Raw genomic sequence first — 6,431 nt, forward strand, 5'->3', positions numbered from 1 at the left:
AATATGTTTGAATGAGCTTAATTTGAATATTTATAGATCAAGAACTAAAGAAATTGGATTTGGATCGGGGAAAAACGAAAGTTGTCGACTAGCCGCCCGATTCCGTTTTGTACTGTCCGAGGTAAGTTTATAAGCAAATAAACATGTGTATTTAGTAATTAAGTGTCAAGTTTATATGCTGTTATGAAATGTCTAATTTTTAATATGCTATGGCCGAAAATGATTAAATTTGACTACTACACTTCCGAGTTCGATTCGACCGAGTTACAACGTTCGAAAGTCCCGTATGAACCTTAGGAATAGTTTGGATACATATGTCATGACATAGGATTCCGATATATGTGTGCGAGTAAGACCATGGCATCGTTATATGATTCTGATATGTGTTTACGAGTAAGACCCTATCTGGGACAGCGGCACCGATATGTGACTACATGTAAGACCACGTCTGGGACGTTGGCATTATACGACTTGTGTGATTATCCGAGTGTCCTATCCAATTTCAAATGGTTCATCGGCCAAAGGTAAATTGGATACGAGTGTGTATTACGAGTTAAACGGCCAGGTATGAATTAGTTTGTTGTTTTTTTAATGATAATATAAGTTTATACTTAATAAATTGTTTGTTCATGTGAAGTTGATATTAATAAATTTAAGTGCTGTTGGTATGTGAATTAGGCTTTGTGATTTTAAAAGTTGGCCATCAAGAAATGATTCATAATTATATGCAAGTGTGTGATTATATATATATATATATATATATAAATGGCCCTGTTGGTGATATACATATATGTATAAATATTTATGCGATATTATATTGTAATTTACTAGCTTATGTAAAAGTATATGCAGGTTTGATTATAATATAATTAGTTTTTTTTTTTAAAGTTGTAAGATAATAAGACAATTTGGCCTTTTGACCATTCGGCCTAGTTAATGTCCAGGTGCGAATGTATACATGGGGATTTATATACAGGTTGTAGGTTGAGATTAAATAGTATATAGTTTATTAGCCTAATTGAGTGGAACACTTTGTTAGGTTAATTATTTGCTTATGACTTGCTAAGCTATAATAGCATACCGTGTGTATATTTGTTTCTATTTTTTTTTAGATTTTGGAAATCAAGTTATCAGCTCGGGGATTGTCAGCGAGGCTCATCACGTTATCTGCTATTTTGGGTACCTTTATAAATTAAATGCAAGTTATGGCATGTATAGACTAACGTGTGCTTGACTTGATGAATTTTGGTTTTGTATAAAAGCCATGCGAAAATGGCTAAATTATTATATTAATGATCGGTTATGATAGGTAAGACTTATATTAATCTTGGTTACTAAGTGGTGTGCGTTGAATGCATAATGTTTGTGATGAACACTATATGTTTTGATAATGGCTTGCAGATTATGCTAAAAATTCTTAGTCAAATGTTTAATGATATTGATAATTTATGATGGAAGTTTGGGTGCATATATGATTTTTTAGATAGTAAGGTTTGGCCTTGAATGAGTATAGATAAAACGTATGTATGGTATATTCATTATCATGTGATGGAAATATAAGATGTGACATTGTTTTAATGTTAGGTATTTATATTCTAATTTTATTAGCTTAATTAATAATGATAAATACTGCATGTGGTTCATGATTTAAGCTGTCAACCATTTGATATATTTTGGATACTTTAATATCAAGTGTGGCCTTGGCTTTTTGGGTAAATGCGTACCTTGCATGAGCATAAGATGATTATGTTACATAAAGACATATATGCTAGGTTTTGAATTGAATATATATACAGGACGTAATTATAATATATAATAGACTTGTCTTGATTATATGTACATTCGGTCATGTAGCCTATTATGAATGACATTGGATTAATATAAATTATAAAATATTAGGTAAAAAGAAAAGTATATGCAAGTCACAATTGTAATGCTCATTTGTTCAATAAGTTAGTACATGCGTACATGCATTTGGCCTTACATGTTAATTAAGTTTTCATGAGCTTGGTACCGGAGATGTATTACTAATTATGTATGTCTAATACTTATATGCTAATGGTTATATGAACTTGTTAAATAAGTGTAAATAATGAATGCGTATAACATATATATGATAGCCAGTCAGACCAAGGGATGAAGTAAGTTTACTTATTATCGAATGCTTGCTATTAACAGTATTAATATGTAAAATATATGTCATTCATAAAAATTTCCATGTTAATGTTGTATTTATAGAATTGTTGATGCAATATAATTTAATATAGTCACCTGTAAATGTTATGCCTAATTTATATCAATAATATGAAATGTTCAAATTAAAAGTTCCGTTAGCTTGCGTTTTAAATCTTAATGAATTTTCCGAAACATATTCTTGTGATTATTTAAATGTTTATTCAATTGTTCGGAATTGTGTTTTATTCTGTAATGCCCTTATGACCTAATTTCGGTGACGGATACGGGTTAGGGGTGTTACAACCACAACATATACCGGTATACTCAGCCACCAGTAGGACGTACAGGACCAGCACCCAGATCACATAATCACAATAACCCCTAATCACATGTCACTAGTATCCTATCTATTTCTATGGTTCAACAGGGATTCTCATTGTGTCAATGCTTTGTCGATAGATTCCACAGTGTCGTAATATAGTAAAATATACTATTCAAGCATATAAACACATATAACATTAAGCTTATTAATCATACCAACTTACCTAGGTTCACAAAAATGATGAAATAGGTCGATTAGTTGAGTACTTTGTTTTCCCCCCGGTCTAGATCTGAATTTTTCTTTTCTTGATCTATAAGGAATAAAATTTAGCTTATTTAATAAGCACTCTATTCAATTTAGTCAAAAAACACTCATTAAAGCACTTTTACACGTTTGCCCTAAGTATTTCACAACTTTTATAATTTAGTCCTTATTTCATAAAAACAAAAATTAATGCAATTTGATATCAACCCATGCTAGCTGAATTTTCGTAGTACACATATCAACCTATATTTTTTTATTTATTTCACATTTTAACCACAAAGTTTCCACATTTCACAATTTAATCCCTAATTTGCATTTTCATTAAAAATCACTTAACAAAACTTGTATAACTATCATCAAACATTCATAATCTATCATCAATCATTAAAATACATGCTTATTCATTAATGGAAACTTCCTAAATCTTTAACAGTTTTGCAAAACAGTCCCTGGGCTAGCTAGACTAAGCTACAACGATCACAAAAACATAAAAATCATTAAAAACTGAGTCAAAAATCATACCATGCATTCAAAACTCCATGGACAAATGTTTGAATCTTAAAATGGCTTCTTTATGCCCTAATTCACGGTTGAAGATGATGAATGGAAGAGAAAATGGATTTTGTTTTATTTAATTTTTCTTTATTTACTAATTTACTTATTTAACCCTTAAAAGATTTATTAATTACACCAAAAGCCATGCCATTATCATCAGCTATGTTATAATTGGACTGATATCCACATAATGACCTTTACTTTTAAGCTCCATAGCTATTAGACACCTTTAGCTAATAGAACTCAAGTTTTACACTTTACACTATTTAGTCCTTTTTATCAAATTAAGTATTCAAATGATAAAATTTCTTAACGAAAATTTCACACAAACTTACTATCATGTTTTAGACCTTAAAATAATAATAAAATAATTATTTCAACTTCAAATTTGTGGGCCCGAAACCATTGTTCTGATTTGACCAAAAACGGGTTGTTACAGAATTTGTATTAGCTATGCAAGATGAATTCGCTTTTGTTTACTCCCATCTTTTTTAGAATTTTCTTCTATTTACTCCCATTTTTTTTTTGTTTCACTACTAACTCGAAAGTTGTGCTTTCAAGAACTTTTAAACTTTCCTCCTCAGTAAAAGCATTAGCCATAACTCCTGGCAGTAGAGTGCCACTCCAGAGTGTTGTGGCTTCACATTGTTCCTTTCGTTGAGATAAAAAACTTTTTGTGCTACTAGGCAATGCTCCTTGTTGTCTGGAACTTAATGCATTTGCAATTTGTCCCACTTGATTTTCCAAAGTTCTTAAGAAAGCTGCCTAGCTCTAAATAATTACATCATTCTTAGCCAATTACTCATTTAATAGAGCTTCCATAGTTGACATTGAAGATGACGAACTTTGTTACACATTTCGCCGCAACATTGGTTGACTGTATCTGTATCGGTCGTTTTCAGTAAAATCAGAATAGTAGTTTTTGGACCATAAATTCAAAGTTAAAAAAATTATTTTATTATTATTTTATTGCCTACAACATGATAGTAGTACTGTATAAAAATTTCATTAAGAAATTTTACCGTTTACATGCTCAATTTGATAAATAGCATTAAATCGCGTTAAGTGAAAAAAGTTGAGTTCTAGTAGCTAAAAGTATTAATTAGCTATAAAACCTTAAAGTATGAGCCTTTATATGGTAATTAGAACATTAATGTTGATAGTGGATGTACATGGCTTGGCATTTGGGTAATTTTTAAAGTTTTTAAGGTTAATTAAGTAATTAATGATAAAAACAAATGAAATAAAACAAACTATCATCTTCCATTATCATCATCAACCGAATTTAGAAGAAAGAAAAAAAGCCATCGGAGACCTAGGTTCTACCAACCTTAATTTTTGAATAGGTAAGTGATTTTTGTCCCATTTTTAATGATTTCTATGTTTTTGGGATTGTTGTACCTTAATCTAGCTAGTTCGAGGACTAATTTCTGAAACTGTTAAACTATTAGGTTTTTTCCATTGTTTAATATACATGATTTTTGATGTTGGATGATAGAAAATGCATGGTTATTGTTAGATAAATAATTTTTGTAACGATATTTTTGATGAAATTATCAATTAGGGATTAAATTGAAAAATAGAAAATTATACATGGTGAATTTGTGAAATAAATGAAATATAGGGCATGTCAGGGACCTAATTGATAATCAGCCATAGTGGGTTGTGATGGAATTTGAATTTCAATCTTTATGAGCTCGGGACTAAATTACAAATAAATTAAAAGTATAGGGGCAAAATGGTAATTTTATCAAAATATGATTTTGGGCTAAATTGAATGGTTTATATACTAAATTGAGTAAATTTATCTGAATAGGTTAAGATAGACCTTGTACGGCTTTAGATCGGGGCAGAGAGAAAGTTTGGGATTAATCACCTCAATATCTATGTATAGTTGTCAAGGTAAGTTCGTGTAATTCAATTGTAACAGCCCGATTTTAACTAAATCAGAACAGTGATTTCAGGACCACAAATTCAAGGTCTTAAAATTATTTTAATACTATTTTATGTGACTACAACTTGTGAATATGTATGTGTGAAAGTTTTGTGTGTTAATTTTATCGTTTAAGTTGTTAATTTGACTAAAGGACTAAATCGCATAAAATGAAAAAGATCCATTCTATTTGTTAAAGTGCTTTAATTGCTATGAAATTTAAATGAGTGAGTCCTTATGTGATTATTTGACCTTTGGTTAATGGGATGGACAAAAATAGTCATCCATTAAGTGAATTTTTGTGTTATAATATAAGGTTAAAATAGTAATTAGTGAAATAATGATAATTAACATAAAACAAAGTGAAAATGATGAACATTTTATCATCTTTATCACTGAATGAAGCTAGGGAGATAGCAAAAATAGGGTTTTGATATTCGATAACTTAGAAGCTCGATTAAGGTACGATTTTGACTCAGTTTTTAATGGTTTTTACGTTTTTGTGATCGTTGCTTTGAGTACTAGCTAACCCATGCATCAGTTTTTGAAAGTGTTGATTATTTTGAAAGTTTCCATTGATGAATTCATATGTTCTTGAATGTTTGATGATGGAAAATGAGTATCTGTGGATAGATTATCATATTTTGTATAGTGATTTTTAGTGAAATATTTCATAAAATGGACTAATTGGTGAAAAGTGTAAAATGTGTGGTTAACAATGTGAAATATTGATAAATATGGGCTGTTATGGAGCATATATATATTCGGCTAGCTTGGTTTTAGTTGAAATTGTTGTAATTTGTGTTTTTATGAAATAGGGACTAAATTGAATAAATGTGAACTTTAGGGGTTAAAGTGAAAAAATGCCTAAATATGTGTTTGTGGATTAAATTGAATGCATTGGTGATTAAATGGATTAATTTTGAATACATCTAGATCAATAAAAGAGGAACATGGACATAGATCAAGGCAAGAACAAAGTACTTGATTCATCGGTTAGTTTCGTTGTTTCTACAACCGAGGTAAGTTCGTAGGTGTTCATTTCATAATAATTGAATGTTATATGCTATGATATTGCATAACATGTGTTTATGAGATTGTGAATAATGTTTGAATTGTGAATAATACTATATGGAAGTTTTCGACGATGAAATCGACAAGTGAAACTTCTCGGTTAAACCT

The sequence above is a fragment of the Gossypium arboreum genome, chromosome 1 (genome assembly GCF_025698485.1).
Source record: "Gossypium arboreum isolate Shixiya-1 chromosome 1, ASM2569848v2, whole genome shotgun sequence".
In the NCBI taxonomy this organism is placed as follows: Eukaryota; Viridiplantae; Streptophyta; class Magnoliopsida; order Malvales; family Malvaceae; genus Gossypium; species Gossypium arboreum.